The sequence below is a fragment of the Mustelus asterias genome, chromosome 3 (genome assembly GCF_964213995.1).
Source record: "Mustelus asterias chromosome 3, sMusAst1.hap1.1, whole genome shotgun sequence".
Taxonomy (NCBI): domain Eukaryota; kingdom Metazoa; phylum Chordata; class Chondrichthyes; order Carcharhiniformes; family Triakidae; genus Mustelus; species Mustelus asterias.
This window is the reverse complement of record NC_135803.1, coordinates 96009136-96036268: the sequence shown is the minus strand read 5'-3', so window position 1 is coordinate 96036268 and position 27133 is coordinate 96009136. Positions and strand designations below refer to the sequence as shown.

The window sequence follows — 27133 nt, the reverse complement described above, 5'->3', positions numbered from 1 at the left end:
AAATCCTTCATCCCTGGAACCATTCTCTCAAATCTTTTTGGCACTCCTACAGTCTTTTCATATGCTTCCTGAAGTGTGGAACCAGGATTTGACATAATGTTGTATTTGGGGCCAAACCATTGTTTATTACGGTTCACTATAATGCTCTTGCTTTTATACTAGGCCTGTATACACACAGCCCAGGATTCCCTGTGTCTTTTTATTTGCGCCAAGATTTGTGCACAAATGCCACTAGAATTCTACTACTAAACCTTTGCACCCTTTATTTTACATTGCCTCTCCTTGTCCTTCCTACATTGGGGCTCAGGTCTGGTGGTGGCATCTGTCAAGAGAGAAAGTTAAAAATTCCTTTCAAAAATTATTTTGAGCTTTTTTTCTGCCATGTGGTAAGCATTGAAATATAAATGACAAACTTTCACCTCTTGAGAGTCCTCTGACTTCAGGAATCAATGCTTTGAGCAAAGGCCAAGAGAGTTGCTTCAGGTTTTAAAAAAAAAACTTCAAGCAAGAATGCACATCCTTTAATTTATAACGTTATCTTTTATTGTTTAAACTGGAGCGCTGACATGAAAAGAATCTGGGTTTGCTGGAGTGACTGGGCCCAGCAGTATAATATCTAGAACGATATTGGCTCAGTGAGTTTGTGCAGTGAATGGCTGGGACTGTTTCTGTTAAAGGGAGGTGATTACAGGGTGATAGTTATTTAAAATTGCAAAGGGATGAGGCAGTGTAGGGAGAGTCAGACAGCTTCCAGTAATTTAGGGGTTTATAATGAGCATGGAGGAAAGATTAAATGCAAGAGATTTACGAGGGTGACAGTTTTTTTTAACATATATGGGTTGTGGAATGTATTATCTGAGATCATGCTTGAAGCAATGATCATGTCAACATTTTGGGAATAAATTGGATATATGGTGAAAGGAAAGTGGAAGAATCAAGAGATTTGGAAATGGTGGATGCATGGAGTTACTAGTAGTTACTATATGCACCGAGTTGAAAATTTTTAGTAAACATTTGCCCATTCTTCAGATTTTTTTTCCTCTCCCTTTTTGGCAACTGTGTTCTGTCGTTTAAGCTAGGGCACGAACAGTGACATTTCTAAAACTTTGTTGAACTTCCTTTGACTTCATCTCAAGAAGGACAAAATGTTCACTGGTGTAGGCAATACACTTTATTGGTGGCTGGCGATATGCTCTAAACCTATAATGCGGTCTCAATATATGTTCCCCAGGGCTATTGCAACAAGGCTACAGTGTACCACTTTACACACTTCTGCCTTGCATTTCATTTGTCACTGGCAGTCTGCCAGCACTTCTATGTCCTTTTGAAGTCTATCACTAACCTCCTCCTCGATTCACAATATTTTCAAACTTTGTCATCTGCAAATTTTGAATTCATGCCATGCACACCCAAGTCTGTCATTAACGTAGATCAAGACAAGCAGTGGTCCATTACTTAAATCCATTGCTCACCAGTACATGTCAGACTTGTGATCGTTGGAACAGCGAGTGGTTGTTCGTGATGATTGCTGTCAAGGGTAGGCCAAATCAAATAGGGGTGCTTTCCATGGTGGTTTTTGAACTCATGACCTTGGGTTTAGTAATCTAAGACAATCTTGTAAATATGGATGCCATTCACTCGGTGCATCTCTACCACCCTTTTTTATTCTTGGTTTGTGAGCATTGCTGGCAAGGCCAGTTTGAATTTCCCATCCGGAGGCGATTTTGGACTGCCTACTTGAAGCACTGCAGTCCATGTGGTGTAGATACACCAGCAGTGCATTTTGAAGCAGTTTGATATGGCTGAGTGCCTAAACTATTTCAGAGGATAGTTAAGAGTCAACCCGCATTGCTATGGATCTGGAGATCTGTAGGGATAGTAGATTTTGACCCCTGAAGGGCATTAGTGAATCCAGATGGGTTTTTACGACAGTCACAGAATTGTATAATCACATTAATGAGACCAGCAATTTATCCCAGATTTATTAATTGAATTTAAATTCCCACAGCTGTGTGTTGGGATTTGAACTCCTGTCTCCTGAGCATTAGTCTGGGTCTCTAGATTGCTGGTCCAGTAGCATTGCCACTATTCTACGGTCCCCTAACAATTGGCCAAAACTGCTTTGAGTGGCAAACCTACGTGAAAAGGTGACCTCTGGGAGAGGAGATCATGAAAGGATAAAACGGGCAAAAAGCCCTTGTTTATCCACCTAATAAGCTGACTTGCTGGGCCACAGGTCATGCTGCCTAGATTGATGCAGCTCAAATAAAAGCAGAAAGTACTCTGCTGGACTGGCTGCATCTGCAGAGGAGGAGTTAACTTTCCGGTCGATGGCTTTCATCGGAAGTTCTGATAAAAGGCCAGCAACCTGAAACATCAACTGTGTTAGCACCCAGAATGGTTCAGGGCAATGCCCACCTCATGGTTATTGAAACATCAGAGAGTGGAATGTTACTCCTGTGCAGTTTTGGTGCAATATGGGCTCAATACACGAATCCAAGTGGGTGGAGGGATTTTTCAGTTTTAACTTGTTCAAATCTTTTTCTCCACTCCACTTAAGGCTTTGACTCATGTTGGAATATCATCCTTTGAGCTGTGGTTTCTGCCTGCAGGATCTGACCTGTTGGGATCTGTCTGGTCCCTTGGATTTCTTTTGTTGCCCCTTGCAGTCACTGATTCATGTTTATTATGATTCCAAAAGTAGTTTAAAGGAAGAAACTTGAAAATGTTGGCAAAAATAGGATACCTGAGGATTGGGAGGATTTAAAGAAAGAGAATGAGATCAAACCAGCAAGAGACAAAGACTGATTGTAAAAACTTTCTTAACAGGTTTTTAAAAAAAAAAGAGGATGAGATTCGTGTCATAGTCAGAGGTTTACAGCATGGAAACGGGCCCTTTGGCCCAACTTGTCCATGCCGCCCCTCTTTTAAAATCACTAAGCTAGTCCCAATTGCCTGCGTTGGGCCCATATTCTTCTGTACCCAAGTGAAAGTTAGAGGACGACACAGGCAAAATTATAAAAGGGAATGAGGGAAATGACAGTGATACAAAACAAACTTTATTTTCATGAAGACACAAAATAAATCTAGAAATAATGGAGAATCAAGAGTCCTGTGAGAATGAGGAACTTAAATTAGTATTAGTAAAGAAATAGTTCCATTAATTTCTCCTGTTCTAAAGTTGACAAATCCCCTGGACTTAATGACCTACATCCTTTAATTTCTTAAGATTCTAGGAGAATCCCCTATGGATTGGAAGGTAGCAAAACCGCCCCGTCAAAAGCGCGCGCACATTCTAGGAAGGAGGGAGTGAGTAAACGCGACTACAGGCCAGTTAGTCTGACAGTGATAGGGAAAGATGCTAGATCCTATTAGTAATAGGGGATGTGGTAGGTTATAAAATGATTAGGTGGAGTCAGCACGGATTTATGAAAGGCCAGTCATGTTTAGTGTTTATTGAGGTTGTGATTAACAGGGTAGGCGAGGAGGAACCAGTGGAAGTGGTGTTTTTGTATTTAAAGAAAACATATAGTGAAGTGTCATACCAGCTCGTGAGATTGGGGATTGGTTTAATAAACAGGAGTAAATGGGTCATGTTGAGGTTAGTAGCCTGTGCCTGGTGGCTTAGTACATATATTCAGTGACTTGGATGAGGGAACAGAGGATAATGTGTTGCTGATAATAAAGGTAAATGGGAAAGTAAGCTGTGAGGCAGACATAGTCCACAAATGGATGTAGACATTTTTAAATATTCCTTCATGGGATGAGAGCACCGCTGGCAATGCCAGCATTTGTTGCCATTCATGTTTTGACCCTTGGTGATGAACCACCTTTTTGAGCCACTGCAGACCATGGAGTTGATGTAGGTACACATACAGTGCTGTTAGGAAGGTCATTCCAGGATTTTGACCCAGCGACTGAAGCTATCAACTGGGAACCCCATTTCTGGTGCCTAGGCCAATGCTGGGTGGTCAGTCTGGTTTTATTCTCTTTGACTTTTCTGTAACTGAGAGTACCAGAGCACTTCAGGGGGCAGTTAAGAATAAACCACTTTGTGGATCTGGAGATGTATGTAGTCAAGACCAGGTTGATTACCTTCCTTTAAAGGACATTTACAACTATCTGGTAATTTCATGGTCAGAAACTAGCTTTTAATTCCAGTTTGATAATTAAATTTAAATTCTACAAGCTGTCAGTGAAATTTGAATTTGTATCCCCAGAGTATTAGTTGGGGTCACTGAACTACAGGCCGTACATTACCTCTACACCACCAAGTAGACAGGAACATAGTGGATGGAATATAATATGGGCAAGTGTGAAAGTAAATAAAAATAAAGCAGAAACAATTTATTAACTTAGTTTTATTTTCCAGAGACAGGAAAATATTGGTATTCAGAGGGACCTGGGTGTCTTCGTATACACATCCTAGGAAGTTAAGGTACAGGTGCAGGTACAGCAAGTAATTAGGAAGGGAAATGGTATGCTAGCCTTTATTACAAAAGGATTGGAGTATACAGGTAAAATAAATCTTAAACCACAATTACATAGAGTTTTGGTGAGAGTTGTTTGGAGTACTGAATACAATTCTGGTCTCCTTACCCAAGAAACAACGTAACTATGGGGTTGCGGGGATAGGATGGAGGAGAGGATCTGGGTAAGATACTCTGTCAGAGAGTCAGTGCAGACTCAATGGGCTGAATGATCAACGTGTGCACTGTAGGGATTCTATGAACTTGCCCTAGAGGAGGTGCAACAGTGGTTGTTTCTGGAGATGAGGCTAATCTATGGAGAGAGATTGTGTATTCCTGATGTTTAGCAGATTGAGAGCTGATCAAATTTTAAACATGCCCAAACTCTTAAGGGACTTGAAGGTAGATGCTGAGAAAATATTTCATGTGACTGGAGAACTTAGAACATGGGATCACAAGTCTCTTGGTCTCCGAATAAGAGGGTCTGCCATTTAGGATTGAGATGTGATATTTCTTCACTTGAAGGATGTGGATCTTTGAATTTTTTACCTGGGGGTGCTAAGGATGTGCTGAAATGTTGAATACATTTGTTTGGCTGCTAAGAGAATTGAGGAACATGGGGATAATGCAGGAAGGTGGAGTTGAGGTAGATCGGCCGCGATATCATTGAATGGCTGAGCAGGCTCTGGAGTGTTTATGTTCTTTGAGTCTTGGTAACTTTGGTACTCACCAGGTAGATTTCACATGATCTTGTTCTTGCTTAGCTCTCCCATAGTGATCAATAGCATGTACCTTATCTGATGTCGTCTCCTTTCTTTACCCAGAGCTCATTCAGAAGAAGCAGGGTGGATTATGGGCTGAAGTGCGTTCCACCTGAAGGCTTTGCTCAGAAATGTCATGAATAGAAATAATTGCAAAAATATCTGGATTTATTTTGACAGATTTTGGTCACTTTGTAGTTTGAAGGAATGTTTCAATTCCTTCGAGTTCTGTTCAGACTTTTAAAAAAATGATCATCTGCCCTCTTTATCTGGCGCTGGACTATATGATGTGGAGCTGCCGGCGTTGGACTGGGGTAAACACAGTAAGAAGTCTAACACCAGGTTAAAGTCCAACAGGTTTATTTGGTAGCAAACGCCACTAGCTTTCGGAGCGCTGCTCCTTTGTCGGTGGAGCGGGGCACGCTCCGAAAGCTAGTGGCGTTTGCTACCAAATAAACCTGTTGGACTTTAACCTGGTGTTGTTAGACTTCTTGCTGGACTATATGTCCAATGCATTTTGAGCAGCTTTTGATTAAACCATTCAGTCTTCTATCCTGTGTCACAAACAAATTTGATCTAGGAGGTACCAATGCGTATCCCTCTTCCCCCGACTCCCATCACCTCCCAAGTAATATCAAAAGAAAACAATGTGGTAGGGTGTACGGCGCTCTCAAGTAATACTGCCTTGGCGCAGACGGCTGGCTGAGTTCTGCTACTAAATGCACATATAATGAGGGAATGAATGCAATCAGTATGCGAAGCTGCTGATATCTTTGTATATAAAAGAAAGCTTTCTGATGCATGCCACAAGCTCCAATTCTGATGCTTCAGGCTTGCTTTCTAATACAGAAACATTAACACACCTTCATTGTCACGCACATTATGGATGGCACCGAGAGACAGCCTTTGTTGGGGAGAATGTTGATGTGGTGGCTGCTGCACAAAGTCTTTCAAATGCTTACCTACAAGATATCTGATATGCATATAAATTTAGCCTCCTTTTACTGATGCTTTCCCGGCCCCGTCCCCAAGATAGTACTGGTCACCTTGGCTCTGGGTCCACAATTCGAGTACTTTCAGTGACATCAGACATTTATAGAACACCTTTCATGCAGTAAAATGCTCCAAAAACTTGATACTGAGCCACAACCAAAGATGTTAGGATTGTTGGTCTTATCCATGATGGCAATGCCTTGGAGAGGGTCCAGAGGAGATTTACTAGAACGATGTGTGGAAATACTGGATAAGCTGTATTTATTAGAAAAGGTTAAGGGAAGTATTGACAGAGGTGCTGAAAATAATGAAGGGTTTGGATGGGGTAAATAAGCAGAAACTGTTTTCGGTGGCATTAAGATTGGGGACAGAAGACAGATTCAAGGGAAGTAACAAAAGCCTGAGGAAAAGGAAATTATGCAGCGAACTGTTACAACCTGCAATGCACTGTGTGAAAGGGAAGTGAAAGCAGATTCAATAACTTTCAGATAGAAATTGGATTAATATTTGAGGTGGAAAAATTTACAGGCGTATAAGGAAAGAGCAAGGAATTGGGACTGATGGGTACAACTCACCAAAAGACAGCACAGGCCCAATGAGTCCAATGATCACAGAATCCCTACTGTGCAGAAGGAGGCCATTTGGCCCATCGAGTCTGCACCGACTACAATCCCACCCAGGCCCTATTCCCGTAATCTCACTTATTTACCCTGCTAATCCCCTGACACTGGGGCAATTTATCATGGCCAATCAACGTAACCCGCACATCTTTGGATGTGGGAGGAAACTGGAACACCCGGAGGAAATCCATGCAGACACGGGGAGAACGTGCAAACTCCACCCAGACAGTGACCCAAGGCTGGAATTGAACCCGGGTCCCTGGTGCTGAGAGGCAGCAGTGATAGCCACTGTGCTGCCCTACTCCTAAGCTGATCTACTTTGCTGTTTCATTCTCTGGTTTGTGTTCAGAGCTATGTTCCTGAGGTTTGAAAGAGGGGAGAGATTTAGGGAGACAGCTCTAGACTTGTGACCTAGATGGTTGAAGGCAAATTTGCATGTGCGTGCGCGCAAGGGATGCACAAGAGTATAGTGTTGAGGGCAAATTAGAGTTCTTGGATGGTAGTAGGACTCTGGGAGCGGACCTAGCGCTGGATCCTGGCACAGCTGGTGGGAAAACGCACGTGTCATTAGGATGGTGATGTTGTTTCGTGAGTGCTGCATCCTGTTCAATAGCCAGAGAGACCTCTGTGTGTTGCCCAAGCATATTCTTCGGTATTGTGTACGTATTCCAGGAGGCTTTTCCTGTTTGACACAGAAACCGTGCACACGAGTCACAGTAAAGTGAGGCAACATTAACATTGCAGCATCATGAATCACTAATGTTTTTGAGGGGGTGGAGGGGGGCTGGTGCAAGATTATGTGGCCTTCACATTTCAAAGACTGCTTTATATTTGTTTTTGAGACGTTCACTCAGTCTCAGATTCCTGGTGACGCCAGGAAAATCTGAGGGCTGTGTAGCTCTACTTGTGGGAGGGCGGCTCGGGACTGCATTTACAGGCAGTTCCAAGGAGGATAAATGCCTCGGTGAGAATCAGTAACTTCTGATCTCGCAGCTATGAATAAATTCAAAGAAACTCCCGCCCCACCCAACCCTAGCAGAAGCAGTAGTGTTGGTTAAAAGAAACCTTTTTAAAAGTAAACTCCTGCTACATAGTTTGTCTAACCCTGTGCAGTTACTGGCTTAAGAATTTTAAAAACATTAAAATCAAGACTGGAGTTGGGCGCAAACTATGTTCTCATGATCTATTTTTGTTCCTTGTTTTGTTTTGCCTTGCTGGCTGCGGACTAAAGAAGGTGGATGAGTGGGGGGAAGGGAAAGCTACTGGACAGCAAATTGCAGCTACTTCTAACATCACCCCCAACACCCACAAAACTGTCCAGTTTAGGAAAGTTTTTCCCCCCAGCAATATGAATTGTGTTGTACAGAATGAGACACAATTGCTCTAGTTACCCGTATACCTTTCATTTGAAAATCCTCCCTTTCCAAAAGACACAATTTCCTTGGGTTTGCAGCAAATTAGTTTTTTTTCAGAAATCAGAGCTTTGTTTGGTTACCATAGAAACAGGATGTTGAGGAATTGACTCTTTTCCACAGAGGGAAGGGGTCAGAAAGGTTTTTTTTTGCCATTCTTTGTTCAGTTGTACAAGGGCCTTTTCTCTGGCCGTGGACGATCAGAGGGGCTGCAGTGTCAGCCCCTCACTTCAATTGAATGTAAATTACCTCCATTCAACGGTTTCAAATAACCTGTTTTGGGGGTGGGGGTGCGTCACACAAACAGAGCTACAACTCTGCTGAGTTCCAGCACACAGGACGTGGAGCTGCAGAGGATGGTATACACTGTGAGCTACTGACAACGAGACAAAGCCAGCTCCCCAGACACAAGTGACACACATCACACCCCACCCAAGGTCAGAACATCGCAAGAGCATCTGGTAATTTTTGAAAAAGTGTGGATGCTGAGATCAGTCTGTATGTTTCTATTCCTTTCTCTTTCTGATCCTGACTGAGTCTTGCTGTTCATCTCTCCATCTTGGTCGCATTAACTCTTTTTTACCAGCACTTGGACTTCGCTCTTACCCATCCCTCACCTGCCTTGTCCTCTCTCTTTGCACGCCACTGCACTTATCATTCTGTCTCTCACTCTTACGTTCCCACTCTTAATGTCCCCTTCTTCCCCACCACTTCTTTGTGTGGGATATGGGGGAGTGGTGAATTGGTGCTCGGTGTGGGACATGGGGGTCAAATGGGGTTGGTGGGATTGGAATGCATTTCTGTTTCTGACTTGGGGAGTGTTTGATGCCCAACATAAACGGCTACTTGAGTTGGAACTGTTTAAAACCTTTGAGGTTAAGGTTAAGTTAGTTTATTTATTCAGGTCACAAGTAGGCTTACATTAACACTGCAATGAAGTTACTGTGAAAATCCCCTAGTTGCCACAATCTGGTGTCTGCGCGGGTACACTGAGGGAGAATTTAGCATGGCCAATTCATCTAACCAGCATGTTGCTTGGACTGTGGGAGAAAACTGGAGCACCTGGAGGAAACCCACGCAGATGTGGGGAGAACATGCAAACTCTGCACAGACAGTGACCCAAGCCGGGAGTCGAACCCAGGTCCCTGGCCCTGTGAGGCACCAGTGCTAACCACTGTGCCACCTGGAGCACAAGCGAAAGTGTTTTAAATTGTGCTCGTGGAACAGCCAACAGTGATCGTATTCACAATTTATCCAGATGTTTACTTGAATACTCTCAAAGTAGGTCCTCACTGTGAGACGAGATCAGACTTGACTGGTCATTCCCTGATCTTGTCACAAATACTTGTGTAGAGGCGTTAGCTATGATCACCTGGAAGGTTGTAATTCAGGGTCACCATCTTCAGGAACGGCAAAGTGGTGGGACAGAGGAATGAAAAGTGACCCTTGAAATGCTGCTTCCTGTAATTTGCACTGTCAGCAAGTGGGTAATGTGATCCTTGAGCCATTGTCATTTTGGGTGCTGTGATAAAGATTTTTAGGTTTTGGCCCAGTTCTTTGCCATAGCAGATTGTGAATTTGTGATTGTTGCATTGTTGAAATGGGGCCCTGAACAAGTGTGGATCTTGATAAAGATCAAGTGTAGGAAGCTCAAGCACATTACACAGACTTTTAATTTCCACCATTGCTGAAACACTGTCTTTGTTGCTGTTGTATCCAGTAACAGGAATCCATTGTAGTCCCAGTCTGAGGAAAAGTTGAACTTGATGATGGTGTTTATAATCATATTTGTCAGTGTATAATCCAGTGTTGAGCAGACAAAAACAACAGGGGCGTGTCCCTTGTTTGTAGGCTGCCGCACGCCAGCATAAGTTTTAATTGAGTTGGGGCTTTTTGTGAAGTACACTAATGGGCGTGCAGATATTTCAAAATATGTCTTAATATGTACAAAATGTAATTGCTGCTGAACCTTTCTAAACTGCATAATACTAGGGTGAAGCAGTGCTGTTCAGCTTGTTTTTGTACTTCACGTTGTGGCATTCCGGTGCCAACTTGGCTTATTTTGCTTGCTAAATCCAGCTCCTGTATTCTGGTTTCAGTAATTAACCAACAGCAATTGGATTGAATGCACTGGTCAGCTAGATCTGAATCAAATGCTCAATATCAAAGCACCCCAAATGGGGCTTCTTGGGCTTGGAAAAGGTGGTGGTGATGGTTGTTTGACATTGGTTTTCAGAACAGCACCAATTTGATCGCAGTCCTTATGAAGCAAACCGATTCTCGGAATATTTTGTACTTGCCTCTAAATGGAAACATTTTGCCTTTGGTCTGTTGATCTTCTGCCTTTATCAAACAATGTATCAAGTCAGTACATCATCCGCGATATAATCCTTAATACTGAGCAACTGGGTTTTCAATCTGGCTGGATTTCACTCCGCTAGATAGTAATGTCAACCTCAAGATGAAGGGAAAACCTACGTCTGAAAGAATTGGCATTGTTTTATTTTTCAGCCTCTTATCTGGCTGATGCTCCAGTTCAGTACTGAGGAGGTGCCTGATAGTCAGATACTAAACAGCATCCTTTCTGAACCCTTGGGTGGCTGTATAACATCCCACCAGATTATTTGAAGAGAAGCGAGGAAGTTCTCTCTGGTGTCTTTGCCAATATTTGCCCCTGAACTAACATCACTAAAGCAAATTGCCTTTATCTCGCTGCTGTTTGTGTGTTTCTAACACCACAACAGTGAAACTCTTGATGTCCCACGATTGTGAAAGATGCAAACTAAATCCAACTTCTTTGTTCCCTGATTTAGAAACATTGCCAGCTATTTCCTGCGTTCCAGCTATAATCTGAGTATTAAAAAAAAATGCATCTTCCGTTTCCGTTGGTGTTCAACTGAGGGTACATACAGTGTCCCAAAGTTTATAATGAGCCTATTGTATGTTGACTGGCTATTGCAAAATAGGGTCATGGCAAGGGACATGCCGAGTCTCAAGTTCTCTCTGCTAACTAAGAAATCATTTATTAAATAAAAACTGCCTTTGTTTCTGTGTCACTTGTTTATTTTTAATTCATTCTGGGAACAATGACATTGTTGGCAAGGCTAGCATTTATTTCTCATCTCTACTTGCCCTCGAGGGTGGTGCTGAGCTGAATGGTCTTGGACTGCTGCAGCCCATGTGGTAAAGCTGTTGCATATTTAAGTCATACGTACACATTGCAGCTTCAATGTGCATGCTTAAGTTGCTGACTAGGCTGTCGACCTGCTTTGTGTGAGTTGCTATTGAACTTTTTGAGTGCTATTGCAGCTGAACCAATCCAAGCAAGTGAAGATTATTCCATTATAACCCTCATTTGTGCCTTGGAGGTGAAGGAAAGAGTTTGGAAAGTCAGGAAGTGAGCCGCACATTGCAGAATGCCCAGTCTGTAATAGCCACAGTATTTATGCAGCTGATCTTGTTGTATGCTCTCAGCAGTTCTGAGTGAGTTACCCAAACTATGCATCTCCACTTCTTAATATCTCTCTTTTTAAGACGCTCCTCCATCTTTGTTTTTTGACCAAACCTTTGGCCATGTGGCTGGCTTATTACCTTATGTGACTCAGTCGATCTTTGTTTGATTACACTCCTGCAAAGTACCTTGGGTTATTTTAGTATATTGAAGGCTTTGTATAAATACAAATTATTTTTGGTGGTTGTTGTAAATGGGAGTGAAGATCTAACAATGACAACAGGTTCAAGGGACCGAATACTCCACTTTGGTTTCTCAAAGATCAGATTTGGAAGGAGTGGTGAGCTTTCCAGAGAACATATAGGACTAGAGGAGGTTGCTGGGTTAGGGTGTGGTTAATTTTGTTTCATTAGTATCCAGTCAAAGTCAGCATTCAATGACCTTCACATCTGTGTGAATGTAAGCTGCTGGTTTTGGGCATTTTATCAGGAGCACTGGATAACGTTGCAGCTTTCAGCTGTGCTCTTACACCAAGCGTGCAGTTTTTGGTATGTAGTCTTGCACCACTGCCAACAAACTTCAAATACCTTGCTGGCCTGGCAAACCTTTCCAGGACATTTCCATTGAGAAGCTGGTGATCTGGCTGTGATTTTATTTCCGCCATTCTAACTCCTATCTTGCTATTGTAATTAGTCAAAGAAATAAAATGCATGTCTGGACAGGAGCCCATCTCTGCACCAATGAGAGTGCACATTGTCAGGTTTTAACCATTCCCAAGAAGAAGCAAGTGTTTCTTTGGCAAAATATTTCCTGTCCTCGCCAAATCTTCCCCCCCGCCTTCCAGGTTTATCTGCAAATAATTGTGTACAGAAACTTAATGAGCATGAGTGTTTGCAGGGGGGGAGGGTAGGTTGTCTGATGGACTTAAATCAGTCGCTGTACTTGTGTGCAGTTACTGGAGTGTTTGAGGGAAGATCTGACCGAGTTGTGTTTTGTTTTGCTGCTGGTTGCTGTGCTCCCAGTAAGTAGAACAAATTATCCAACAAGTCCACATAGAGGGGGTGCCTCAGCTGGAAAACTCTGACAATGCTGCCCTAGGTTTCTCCATTCTTTACTCTCCAGGATTTCTCTCTCGCGATGACTTGTGGCAGGAGGATATGAATTGTATAAGGAGGTAAATAATTCATAGACTGATTACCGGGGTTGTTTTTGTAAAATCTTTGTCAACTTGGCTCATTTGATAGCATTCTCATTTAGAATCAGGATATTGTGTGCTCATGTTCCACTGCAGACTTGAGTGCATACTTGCTGCTGTACTGGGGGAGCTCTGCACTATTGCAGGTGTAGATTAGACCTTAAATTGAGTGTCTGCCTCCTCGGGTGGGTTTCATGGTAACGTATTTGAAGTAGAGCAGGGAAGTTCTCACAAATGCCTTGACCGACATTTATCCCAACAGGGCCAACAATAGATTAGACTGACTAGTGGTTATGTATCTCACTGCAAGTAAGAACTTGCTGTGTGCAATGTACGCCTGTTTGTGTCTACATATCAATAGAGAGGCACTTCAAAGTATTTCATTGGTTATGGAATGCTTCAGGTTTTAGAGAGCTAAATAAGTTTTTTTTTGCTCATTCCTATCCATGCTTATAACCGTTCTCTGGTTTCTTGGCCCCACTTTCAATTCTTCATCATTGTTGAATTTTCTAAACTTACTTGACCGCCATCATTGGCAGCGTTCAGGATCAGAAATTGTGAAGTCCCAACCGTTAACCCGAGCTCAGAACAGCTAAGTCAGTGCAGGTCAAAACTTCCTGGTCTGAGTGGCTTAATATCACACTGGGTGGTGGCTTTTCCCAAAGTGGGGCATTACATGGGAAAATATTCCCAACCTTAGCAGCGATGAACTGGGGATCTGGACCAGGGTGAATTCGGCGACAGACATCAGGCTTGATACAAGCACTGTATTTCATTCTGCCCTCCATCTACTCGCCTACAAAGGGCATCACTACTCTGTTCCTAGCTTATTGGCAATGGACAGCAGTAAAACCCTGACTGGCCTGGGTTTGTGCTCCTAACCGTGTCAGCTGTGGGCAGGGTTATTCTAAAATTTTACAGTCTAGTCAAAAGGCCATTGGGCCCATCGTGCCCACTCCACCTGTTCTTTCTACCTACCCCTGCAAAATTTTAACTTTCAAGCATGTAACCAGATTGTTCAGTTCCAAATAAATGTCATATTGGACATGGTCAAACTCTGTTTCTCTTTGCACAGATGTTACTAGACTTGTTTGAGTTTTTCAGCATTTTCCTGTTTCTAATTTCAGATTTCCAGCATCCACAGTATTTTGCTTTTATATATCCAGGTTGGACTTGAAAGTGAATATTTCTACTGTTGAAGAACCTTTTGGAGAGAAGTGGGTGGGATGTAATGCGGAGGAAAGTGGGCCCCTTGCTTCCACTTGGGTCAATTATGACGGCTGTGTTAAACTTTTCCGGTGTTCGCAGAAAGATAAAATAACTCGGCTTGTGAGAATCATTGACTGCAGACTTGGGTTAACCTCAGCTTTGACTTAGTTTTAATGTGAAGTGTTTTTAATAATATTTATTTTTATTTAAGGGCAAAAAGGTCCTGGGAAGACTGATTGGGTCAACATGCATTAGCTGAGATAGTTACTGTGACAGAACAGGGGGAGTTATTTCTGTCCCTGCTGGGGTCTGTGCTCCTCTTGGCCTGTTCCCCAGCAGTTGTTTGGGGCCCAGTTGTCTGGGGCCGGCCCTCACTACCTCCCCCAGCCACAGATGTAAATCAGCCTTGAGAAAGTTCAGAGAATTTAGCTCTCGCGAGTAGGATCAAGCCTTCAGTTTCTGACTAATTGAGTTCACCAAGTTATTTAAATAAATGTTTTTAAGCCCACTGGAGTGATGTGGTTTACTGGATTCTTCCTGACGCTGTTGCATCAATATAAAGAGCATGTCTGTATAACATTGCTTCTAGAAATCTCATGTATCCAATCTCCCCTCCCTGCAGCCTGAATGTTTGGACTGGTATCTGTGTGTGGGCAGGTGAGTTAATCCTCTATTCTCTCCTTGCTGAGGTGTCAGGAATAGCTCAGTGGGTAGCAGTTTGAGGCAGACATTTGTGCTTTCTGGTGCAATTCGAGGTTTGGGTATATAATCTGTGGTGGCCCCATAATCTAGATGGACAATATTATTTATTCCTTCTCGATGTGGGTGTTGCCTAACTCCCCTTGATAAGATGATGCTAAGCTGCCTTCCTGAATCCATGTGGTGTAATTACACCTCCTCAGTGCTGTTAGGAAGGAAGTTCCAGGACTTTTACCCAGTGACAGTGAAGGAATGGCGATTATATTTCCAAGTCAGGATGGTGTGTGGCCTGGAGGGGTGGTGTTCCCATGTGTCTGCTGCCCTTTTTCCAGTGCAGAATTGAGGGCCGGAGGTGCCATGGTGCCAGCTTTCAAATAAGTTAAACCAAGTCTGCCCTTGTTGGCACTATTTGAATAAGAAGAGAGGGGATTTCTCCCCAGTGCCCTGGCCAACATTCATCTGTCAATTGATGTCTCAAAAACAACTAAATGTGTGGGGATAGGGCTTGGGTGGGATTGTGGTCAGTGCAGATTCGATGGGCCGAATGGCCGCCTTCTGCATTGTAGGATTCTATGATTCTCTTGACCATGCGAGGGAACCAAAACCAGACAAGTGTTTTGGGTTTATCAAGCCCATACCCTTGTATAGAGATTTGGTAGTTAAGTCTAAGTCATTACCCTGAGCCAAGGGACAAAGTAACTGGTTAGATTGATCCAAGTTAGCATAAACCTTATGGCTCGTTTGAAAAGGGTAAAGAAATTCCTGATTTGTAACTGGAAAGCAAAACATTGCAAATATTTGTGTGGGGCCCACTCAACATTTTTTGGAATGTTAAAATGCTGATGTTGAATGCATTGGGTGGGAGGCCTCCAGGCAGTGAGATATGGTGGCTATTTAATGATAGAAAAAGCACTTTGAACACCCATCTGTCTTGTTTCACATGTTATGCTGGGATATTTTTAATGAAATTCTTCTTGTGTTGCGTGTGAGGGTTTGGATTTTTGGAGTAGAAATTGCTTAAGATGCTATTCCTGCCCGAAGGTCACATTACCAGTGTGCCAGGTTTGAGTGTGGATCATCGCTTGAATGTCTTGTGCAGTGAGATCATTGGAATTAAAGTCTTGGGTTAATTAATGACTCTGTCCTCGCTGCTCTGGAGGCTGCAACAAAAATAGTTCCAACTCACTCCCGCTCATTCTTGTGACTATTTGATCAACACTTCTGAAACTTTTGCACTCAATTTTGATTCCGTGTCACCGGTGTTTGGAGTGGATTGGTACAGAGGGGGAGAGATACCTTTGTACATAATTATCTTTGGGTCCAGGTAGTTTGGAGAGAGGTTTGTGTTCTGTTTGTGGGTCTGGTGTAATTCTCCTGGGTAGATTTTGTGTTGGGGGGGGTGATCTTCAGGATGGGTTTTGGTTGGGGCTTGTTTGATCATTCAGCTTGGTATGATTTTGAGTAGGTTTTGAGTAGGCAGGTGTGCATATTACTAGTGTGGTGTGTTTTGAGGGAAAGCTCTTATTTATTCATTCATGGGCTGTGGACATTGTGTTACTGTCCATCCCTAATTGCTTTCCAAGGTTGTGGTGAGCTGCCTCCCTGAGTCGCTGCAGCTTGTGAGCATTATGGATTGCATTGCTATTTCAGAGGGCAGTTAATAATCAACCACACTGGAGCCACATATACACCAGACTCGGTAAAGAGGACTTCTTTCTCCTTTTAAAGGACATTAGTGAGTCAGGTGGGGTTTTAATCTAATCTGGTCGTTTCATGGTCACAATTGTTGAGACTAGATTAAACTAGGTTTGTTTAAGTGACTGAAGTTAAATGCCCCAACTGCTGTGGTGAGATTTGAACTTGTATTTCATATATCATTTGTTCAGACCTTGGGATCACTAGACCAGGAACACAGACATGGTGCTACTGTACCCAGTTTCATAGCTCACTGTTTTGTGAAGTGGTTTTGTTTTGCCGATGCATCTGAATTTGTTTGTCTGGGTGGCCCAGATTTTTTTTCCCTGTGTGAAGTAGTTTGGCAGGAGCATCAGTTTTTCCACAATAGCTTGGTGAGTTAGGTGGTATGTGAATGGCCTGTGGAGCAGGCTCGAAGAGCAGAATGATCCACTCTTGCACTGAAGGAAACTTGGGACTTGCCCCGTACAACATTTCTCTAATAATCTATAGTTTGTATCCAGAAATCTCTAACTCCAGGTTGGTGACCTTTAAATTAGGGACCTTGCCAAGGCTCCAGGAGTAACATCTAAATTGTCTATGGTGTAAGGTAATATTTTTGGCAGAATATACAGCCCAAGTTCTTGCTAGGATTTCCTAATGAGCTGTAAACAAAATGCTGGAAAATCTCAGCAGGTCTGAGCTCTGACAAAGGGTCACCCAGACTCAAAACATTAACTCTGTTCTCTCTCCAGCATCTGCAGTAATTTGCTGTTTATCCTGAGTGTAAAATTTTTATACTGTGAAGTTTAGTCGGACACTAGTACAATTCCAGATTCTGCCCTCCATATCTTGGGTCGTGAGTGTTTTGAACTGTATAACTAGACTGTCTATCATTGCATGCTGTTTAAATGAATGAATTAAATACTGCACAAGCATATTGCTCGACAACCCAAACCTTTCACCGACCCAAACCTTTCACCCTCCCAAGATCTCTCCACTGCTCCAATTCTAGCTTCCTGCAGACTTCTGATTTTGATCACTCCATTATTGGTAGTTGTGTCTTCAGGCATTTTACCTTTGTGAAAGGTGCCATGTAAATGCAAGTTTAACCATGTTAGTCACAGTGCAATTTTAAAAGAGAAAAATCCCATTCTCTGGGCATCAAAAGGCTAAGTGTGCCCAGTGATTAACCTAGCGTTTTAAGGCATGTGATTAAACTGTCATTTGGGAGATTTTAATCCTTAGACTGGTGAAGCATTGGTGTTACCCCAAGTCCTCATTGCTCCTGCCCTGTTTTGCTTAGTATTAGGCTCTAGCCTTCTCTGACAGAAGGTGATGCATCAAAGCACGGCTTATAAATTGAAGAGCTGCTTTTAATTTTGTTCTATTAAATGCTCCCTTCTCAAGGTCAAACAAGTCCAACCTTCAGTCTGTTAGAAAGCACCCTTTTGTGTGACTGCTTTACTCAGCATCTAATTGATTCTAGGGCTGTTTAATTCTTCTTGGTTGAGGTGTTGAGTTTTAAATGGCAAGGGCTCTGCATGTGTCACCCAGGAGCTGCGATGTGAAGTACATTTGGCTCATATTTAGCTTCCTTTTTGTGCCCCCTGCATCCCCATCCTCTCGCTTCCACGCTTTGTAGTTATCTAAGTGACCCTGTGGGAGACATGAAGTGTGCTTTTAAGAGAGGTGTTGAGCCCAGCTTGGTGGTGGCTCACATTTAGGAATCCTGACCGCTTAGCAGCTGATGCTTTGTCCAGACCCATGTGTCTAAGTAAATTTGAAATGATTCCCTTTTGTGTCCCTCAAGGCCCTTGCATTAAACAGGGAAGCAGCCAGACGTAAACTAGTGTACTGAGGTGCGGCTTTTCCCAAGTTCCTAGCACAGTGGGTTCGAATGATTTGATGTGCGAGTGCGCTCGTTGTCAGTGCAGTCGATGCTGCGGTGTGAATCGAAGGTGATACAGGCTGGCAGCTTGGTCCTGTACTGTCTGTTTCTTACTGTCAGTATTTCTATTCGCCAGACAATCATGTTAAAGGCTTGCTCCTAATCCTGAGATTAACCCTTTGATGCTCAAGTCCCACTGCAAAGATTGGAGCATTATAATCTCAGTTGACACTTGAATGCATTGTTGGAGTGCTGCGCTATCAAAGGTAGCATCTTTTGGATTAGGCTTTAAACAAAGGCCCCTTTTCTTTCTGCAATGAATGTGAACGATCCCTCTGTAATCCTCTAAAGAAAAGCAGAGTACGTCTCCCCAATGCTCTGGCCAATGTTGATTCCTCAACTAGCGTCACATTGCTGTGATGAGATCTTGTTGTGCTCAATTGGCTACCATGATTCTTGCATTACAACAGTGACTGTACTTTAAACTTGGCTGTAAAGCACTTGGCCATCCTGAAATCATGAAAGGCGAAATGCCAATAAATGCAAGTCCTTTCCTCATTTTATGCCTTGTGGAAACTCCCCAATGTCCAAAGTAAACAATTGGAGCATAACCTTCCTCTTTCTCCCTTTTGTCAACAACTTTCACTCCCGCCTCTTAACTGAGATGCAGTTTAAGCAGACATGGGAGGAGACTTGAAGCTGAACTTGTGCTGCCCTCATCCAAAGTTCCTAAAGGCACTTTCCAGCAGATCTTGTGGATGGCTGAAAGAAGTAAGGTGGTTCTCCTTGTGTTTGTGAAGTGTCTTAGTGCAACTCTGCAAACTTCCCAAGGAGCTTTGCTGACTCTGAAAGGCAGTAGCTGTTATGCTGCTGATCGCTAGGTCCTAATCAGGAGTAGGAACCCTGTTCAATGTATTCTTCTGAAGCCCAGGATTATTAAGGCTAAAGGAGCTGCATGCCAGTGTTGTGGTGAAGTGCCTCTACTGCATGTCATTTTAACTTTCTGCATTATACCAGGGAAAACATTAGGAGCCGTTGCCTTATGTTGCACTGAATCCTCTCTGGTGAAGCTAAATGTGCAGTATACCTAGCAACGGTAAGGCTCCTGCATCTATGAGCTCTCCAGACATTGTCTTGGCGTTTATTGGTAGGGGGATTGAATTTAGGAGTCGTAGCGTTATGTTGCAACTGTACACAACTCTGGTGCGGCCGCACTTGGAGTACTGTGTGCAGTTCTGGTCCCCACATTACAGGAAGGATGTGGAGGCTTTGGAGAGGGTGCAGAGGAGGTTTACCAGGATGTTGCCTGGTATGGAGGGGAGATCCTATGAGGAGAGGCTGAGGGATTTGGGATTGTTTTCGCTGGAAAGGCGGCGGCTAAGAGGGGATCTTATTGAAACATATAAGATGATTAGAGGTTTAGATAGGGTGGATAGTGATAGCCTTTTTCCTCTGATGGAGAAATCCAGCACGAGGGGGCATGGCTTTAAATTGAGGGGGGGTAGTTATAGAACCGATGTCAGGGGTAGGTTCTTTACCCAGAGGGTGGTGAGGGATTGGAATGCCCTGCCAGCATCAGTAGTAAATGCGCCTAGTTTGGGGGCGTTTAAGAGATCCGTAGATAGGTTCATGGACGAAAAGAAATTGGTTTAGGTTGGAGGGTCACAGTTTTTTTTTTAACTGGTCGGTGCAACATCGTGGGCCGAAGGGCCTGTTCTGCGCTGTAATGTTCTATGTTCTATGTTCTATGACTTGATGAAGACGGGTGTTCAGTGCATTGTATCAAATCAGTAGTTCTCAGGTTTTCAGTTCTCAGGAAGATGCTGCGTTAGCAGTAATGTCACTAGACCAGTAATCTAGAGAGCCAGATGGATTCATATCCAACCACAGCAGCTGGTGGGATTTAAATTAATAAATCTGGAATTGGAAGCTAGTCTCAGTAATGGTGACCATTATAACTGTCACCAATTGTCATAAGAAGCCATCTGGTTTACTAATATCCTTTAGGGAGAGAAATCTGCCATCCTTACCTGGTCTGGCCTACATGTGAGTCCAGATCCTTAGGAATGTGGTTGACTCTTAACTCCTCTCTGAAATGGCCAAGCAAGCCCCTGGTTCAAGGGTAATTAGGGATGGACAACAAATGCTGATCGTGCCAGCAGTGCCCACATTCCACAAAAGAATTAAGGTTTGATTCCCAGTTTGAGTGGTAGCAGCCAGGGTGGTGCGAGGATGCAATGTAGTGTCTCTGGGTGAGGCAAGGGGAAATTCTATGTATCAGCAAAGACTGGTCCCAAAAGCCCACTCCTCTTTCATAGATCGACCCTGCAGTAATCCCGCATTCTGTCTGGAATTGCACCTCAATCCACCAGAACTCAGCCAAACTGACTGCTTTGCTTCATTGATATTTCTTGGTAACTTGTTTTGCAATCTATTTGCTCTCTGGTTGAAATAAAGACCCACCTAACTGTACCATATTAAATTGGCTAATTTTTAAATTCTTTCCTTTCAAATTTGGGGCACGGTGGTTAGCATTGCTGCTACAGAGCGCCAAGGATCCGGGTTAATTCCAGCCTTTGGTGATTGTCTGTGGAGTTTGCATGTTCTCTGTGTATGTGTAGGTTTCCTCTGGGTGCTCCAGTTTCCTCCCACAATCCAAACATCTGCAGGTTAGGTGGATAGCCCCTTATAAATCTATGGGTTTATGGGGATTGGATGGCTGGCAGGCTTGTGTAAACTGCTCTGTTGGAGAGACAGGTGCAGACTCAATGGGCCAAATGGCCTCCTGCAATATAGGACTTCTATTTAAACTACAATACTTATCAGAACCAGCCACTTGAAATAGGCAACTTTGTGTCAGAATAGCAAGTGCGACTTAGTTTTCGTAATAAATGTCAGAACTGTTTTGGGTAAACTAACAAACCGAGTGTTTCAGCTTTTTAAAAGTATTATGTTCAAACCCGCAGGAGTTATCGTTTCTTGATGACATAAACACTTCCAATGTATTGTCTAACAAAGCAGCCTTGGATCTAGGATGAGTCACTTATTGACTAGGTTAGTGCATGGCCTTGTCCCACTCTATATCCCTAACTTTCTATAGCCCTACAACATTCTGATAGTTACTCTACTCTGATCTTTTGTGCAGTCATAAGAACTAGCAGCAGGAGTAGGCAATTTAGCCCCTCGAGCCTGCTCCACCATTCCATACGATCATGGCTGAACTCCTCTCTGGCCTCAACTTCATTTCCTGCCTGTTCTCCATTACCTCTCAACCTAGGACTAATTAAAAATCCGTCTAAAATTTACTCAATGTCCCGGCATCCACTGCATTCTGCGGTAGTGAATTCCACAGGCTCACGACCTTTTGGGGGAAGTAATTTCTCCTCATTTAAAAGCAAAATACTGTGGATGCTGGAATCTGAAACAAACAGAAAATGCTGGAAAATCTCAGCAGGTCTGACAGCATCTGTGGATAGGGTCATGATAAAGGGTCATCTAGACTCGAAACATTGGCTCTAATCTCTCTCCTTTATCGTCTATGCCTCAATTAGATTTCCTCTCATTCTTTTAAACTCCGGAGAGTATAGGCCTAAACTGTTCAATCTCTGTTCATAAGACAAACCCCATACCTCCTGGAATCAATCTAGTGAACCACCTCTGAATTGCCTCTAATGCCATGACATCCTTCCTCAAGGGGACCAAGACTGTACACACTACTCCAGGTGCTGTCTCACCAATGCCTTGTATAGTTGCAGCAACACTTAAACGCCAAAATTTTTGATTTGATTTATTATTGTCCCATGTATTGTGATAGTGAAGAGTATTGTTTCTTGTGTGCTATACAGACAAAACATACCGGTCATAGAGTACATGGGGGAGAAGGAAAGGAGAGAGTGCAGAATAAAGTGTTACAGTCATGGCTAGGGTGCAGAGAAAGATCAGCTTCATATAGGGTAGGTCCATTCAAAAGTTTGGCAGCAGGGAAGAAGCTGTTCTTGAGTTGGCTGGTATGTGATCGCAGACTTTTGTATCTTTTTCCTGATGGAAGAAGGTGAAAGATAGTATGTCTGGGGTGCATGGGGTGCTTGATTATGCTGGCTGTTTTTCCGAGGCAGTGGGAGTCAATGGGTGGGAGGCTGGTTTGCGTGATGGACTGAGCTATGTACACAACCCTTTGTAGTTTCTTGCAGTCTTGGTCAGAGCAGGAGCCTTACAAAGCTTTAATACATCCGGAAAGAGTGCTTTCTATGGTACATCTGTAAAAATTGGTGAGAGTCATAGTGAACATGGTGAATTTCCTTGGCCTCCTGAGAAAGTAGAGGCAATGATGAGCTTTCTTAACTGTAGCGTTGGTGTGGAGGGTCCAGGACAGGTGGTTGGTGATCTGGATACCTAGAAACCTAAAGCTTCGACCATTTGCATTTCATCACTGTTGATGTGGACAGGGGCATGTCCTTCATCACATTTCCTGAAGTTGGTGACTATCATCTTTGTTTTGCTGACATTGAGGGAGAGATTATTGTCATCACACCATTTCACCAGATTCTCTCTTTCCTGTCCTCTGTCTCATCATTGTTCGAGATCCAACCCACCATGGTGGTATCGTCAGCAAACTTCAAAATGGAGTTGGAGCGGAATTTGGTGTCACAGTCATAAGTGTATAAGGAGGGTGGGTTAGGAAGTCTAGAATCCAGATGCAGAGGGAGGCGCTGAGCCCTAGGCCACTTTCTTTCCTTATTACCACCCGCTGTACCTGCATACCAGTTTTCTGCGACTCATTCACGAGGGCACCCAGATTTCTCTGCACCAAAGCACCTCTCCATTTAGATAATTTGCCTTTCCATTTTCACTCGCCAAAATGGATAACCTCATACTTATCCACATTAAACTCCCATCTACCACACTTTGGTCCACTCACCTATTATCCATTTGTAAATTTCTTATTTCCTCATTGCAACTTGCTATCCCACCTATTTTAATGTCATCTGCAAATTAGCTATGGTACCTTCTATCCCTGTATCCATGTCATTTATATAGGATACAGGGATAGAAGGTACCATAACCAAATTTGCCATGGTACCTTCTATAGACCCCCCCCCTCCCCCAACTTCCCTTGGTCTCACCATTGATCTTTAGTTTAGGCCCTAAACTTCCCCACCTCTTTTCTGTGGAGCGCTTTTTAAAAGTTTCCTTTTTGTCTAAGCTTTGTCGCCTGTCTTAACATCATTTTCTATGGCTTTGTTAGTTTGAGTCTGATCACTCTCTGAAAAATCTTTGGTATTTTGCTGCGTTAGAGGCACAATATTAATGCAAGTTGTAGTTCTTTCACCTCTGCATGGATTCGAACCCAAACTAGGTTTCTGAAATAGGATGTGTCATCTCTACTGCCTGTGAGGGTCCTCGAAGTGTTGACCAACATTAAACATTCTCATCCCAGCTACTCTCAGTTCAGCACCAACCATTGGGAAAATAGAACACAAGATGCACTCTGGTGCAGTAGAAAGTGCTCATCTGACGTTGGAACAATGTATAGTGATGGGGATTGGTTGATGGGAGCTTTCAGCAGTGAAGTCTTGTCATCTGCTAGATAATGGAAATTAACAGATCATTGAGAGCACCCAAATTTTAGTTCTTGCAATACTACGGTGTCAGACATTTGGGCTCAGGAATGAAGAACAGTACAATCTGAAGAACACAAACCAAATTTAATATTTCATGGGCTGTAAGGTTGATTTGTCAGCTGGGAAGGAATTGGTGTTAGTGAGCTGTGCAATGAGGCAAAGTGTCAAGCATAGCTTTGAAAATTCTAGCAGGTAATTGAGAATGTGGATAATCAGAGCATGGATAATGGAGGTTTCACTGCATTGTACATCTAACTTGGGTATAACACAGGTGGTATGGAGAGTCTTTCTCTTCATCTAGCAATGTTCCAGCAAGCTTCGAGAATACTAGATGCTGATTTCATTTGCCTCAAAAGTATCCCGCTCACCTTCGCTAATATCCCTCACTGATTTCCTTTTGATCAAGTTTGATGACTTGATAACTGAGTGACGCAACAGTGTTGGGAGACTTGTGCTAAAGTCATATGTAAGTATCAGTAGCAATAGTTACCTCCTTCCACGTTCCTGTAAGGATGAAGGATAAAAGTATGGCAAGTTTTGGGAACCTTGGATAATATATTGTAAGCCTAGTCAGAAAAAGAAAGCATTCGTTAAGGCTGGCACAAATGAAGCAACTGTGGAACACAAGGAAAATAGAAAGAAACTTAAGCAAGGAGTCAGGAGGGCTAAAAGGGGTCATGAACAGTCATTGGCCAGCAGGATTAAGGAAAACACCAAGGCTTTTTATACATGTATAAAGAGCAAGAGGGTAGCCAGGGAGAGGGTTGGCCCACTCGAGGACAGGGGAGGGAATCTATGCGTGGAGCCAGAGAAAATGGGCGAGGTATTGGATGAGTACTTTGTGTCAGTATTCATCAAAAAGAAGGACTTGGTGGATGATGAGTCTGGGGGGGAATTTGGGTCATGTTGAGATCAAAAAGTGGTGGTATTGGGGGTCTTGAAAAACATTATGGTAGACAAGTCTCCAGGACCTGATGGAATATACACCAGAATACTGAGAGAGGCAAGGGAGGAAATTGCTGGGGCCTTGAGAGAAATCTTTGTATCCTCACTGGCTACAGGGGAGGTCATGATGTGGAGATGCCGGCGTTGGACTGGGGTAAACACAGTAAGAAGTTTCTCCACTCCACCTGATGAAGGGGCAGCGCTCCGAAAGCTAGTGGCATTTGCTACCAAATAAACCTGTTGGACTTTAACCTGGTGGTGTTAAACTTCTTACAGGGGAGGTCTGAGAGGATTGGAGAAGAGCCAATGTTCCGTTATTTAAGAAGGGTAGCAAGGACAATCCAGGTAATTCCAGGCTGGTGAGCCTTACATCAGTGTAGGAAAAAAAGTGGACGTATTAGTGAGAGGCAACATGGTTTTGTGAAGGGGAGGTCGTGTCTCACTAACTTGATCGAGTTTTTCGAAGAAGTGACAGATGATTGAGGGTAGGGCAATGAATGTTGTCTACATGGACGTCAGTAAGGCTTTTGACGACGTCCCTCATGGCAGACTGGTACAGAAAGTGAAGTTGCACGGGATCAGAGATGAGCTGGCAAGTTGGATACAGAACTGGCTCGGTCATAGAAGACAGAGGGTAGCAGTGGAAGGGTGCGTTTCTGAATGGAGAGCTGTGACTAGTGGCGTTCCTCAGGGATCAGTGCTGGGATCTTTTGTTGTTTGTAATATATATAAATGAATTGGAGGAAAATCTAACTAGTTTGATAGTGAGTTTGCAGATGACACACAGGTTGCAGATAGTGATGAGGACCGTCAGGGAATATAGCAGGATATAGATCGGTTGGAGAGATGGCAGATGGCGTTTAATTAAGGTCTAATTCAGATGGGAAATATACAGTAAGCCTTAAGAGAATTGATAGGCAGAGGGATCTGGGTGTACAGGTACACAGGTCACTGAAAGTGGCAACGCAGGTGGAGAAGGTAGTCAAGAAGGCATATGGCATGCTTGCCTTCATTGGCCAGGGCATTGAGTTTAAAAATTGGCAAGTCATGTTGCAGCTTTGTAGAGCCTTAGTTGGGCCGCACTTGGAATATAGTGTTCAATTCTGGTCGCCACACTACCAGAAGGATGTGGAGGCTTTGGAGAGGGTACAGAAGATTTACCAGGATGTTGCCTGGTATGGAGGGCATTAGCTATGAGAATAGGTTGGAGAAACTTTGTTTGTTTTCACTGGAATGACAGAGGTTGATAGAAGTCTACAAGATTATGAGGGGCATGGACAGAGTGGATAGTCAGAAGCTTTTTCCCAGGGTGGAAGAGTCAATTACTAGCATAGGTTTAAGGTGTGAGAGGCAAGTATTTTTACACAGGGTGGTGGGTGCCTGGAACTCGCTGCCTGGGGAGGGAGTGAAAGCAGATACACAACATAAGAACTAGGAGCACGAGTCGGCCATCAGGCCCCTCAAGCCTGCTCCGCCATTCAATAAGATCATGGCTGATCTTTTTGTGGACTCAACTCCACTTACCCGCCTGCTCACCATAACCCTTAATCCCTTTACTGTTCAAAAATTTATCTATCCTTGCCTTAAAAACATTCAGAGGTAGCCTCAACTGCTTCACTGGGCAGGGAATTCCACAGATTCACAACCCTTTGTATGAAGAAGTTCCTCCTCAACTCAGTCTTAAATCTGCTTCCCCTTATTTTGAGGCTATGCCCCCTAGTTCTAGTTTCACCCGCCAGTGGAAACAACTTCCCTGCTTCTATCTTATCTATTCCCTTCATAATATGTTTTTATAAGATCTCCCCTCATTCTTCTGAATTCCAATGAGTATAGCCCCAGCCTACTCAGTCTCTCCTCATAAGCCAACCCTCTCAACTTCGGAATCAACCTAGTGAATCTCCTCTGCACCCCCTCCTGTGCCAGTATATCCTTTCTCAAGTAAGGAGACCAAAACTGTACACACTACTCCAGGTGTGGCCTCACCAGCACCTTATACAGCTGCAACATTATCTTGCTGTTTTTAAACTCCATCCCTCTCGCAATGAAGGACAAAATTCCATTTGCCTTCTTAATTACTTGTTGCACCTGCAAACCAACTCCTTGAGATTCTTGCACAAGGACACCCAGGTCCCTCTGCACAGCAGCATGCTGCAATTTTTTACCATTTAAATAATAGTCCATTTTGCTGTTATT

At 43.3% G+C, this 27133-nt stretch overlaps 1 protein-coding gene across 2 annotated transcripts in view; it reads left to right on the top strand.

The window, feature by feature from the left end:
* Window positions 1-27133, top strand: part of dag1 (dystroglycan 1) — a 116518-nt gene that overhangs the window by 35508 nt on the left and 53877 nt on the right. Inside the window, exon 1 of one of the 2 annotated variants that reach the window (XM_078209380.1) lies at window positions 12643-12880. The exons of the other annotated variant lie outside the window; for it this stretch is intronic. The gene's annotated coding sequence lies outside the window, so the exon portion shown is untranslated. Of the gene's footprint in view, window positions 1-12642; window positions 12881-27133 lie in introns of those variants that run through there. 2 annotated transcript variants of the gene reach the window in all.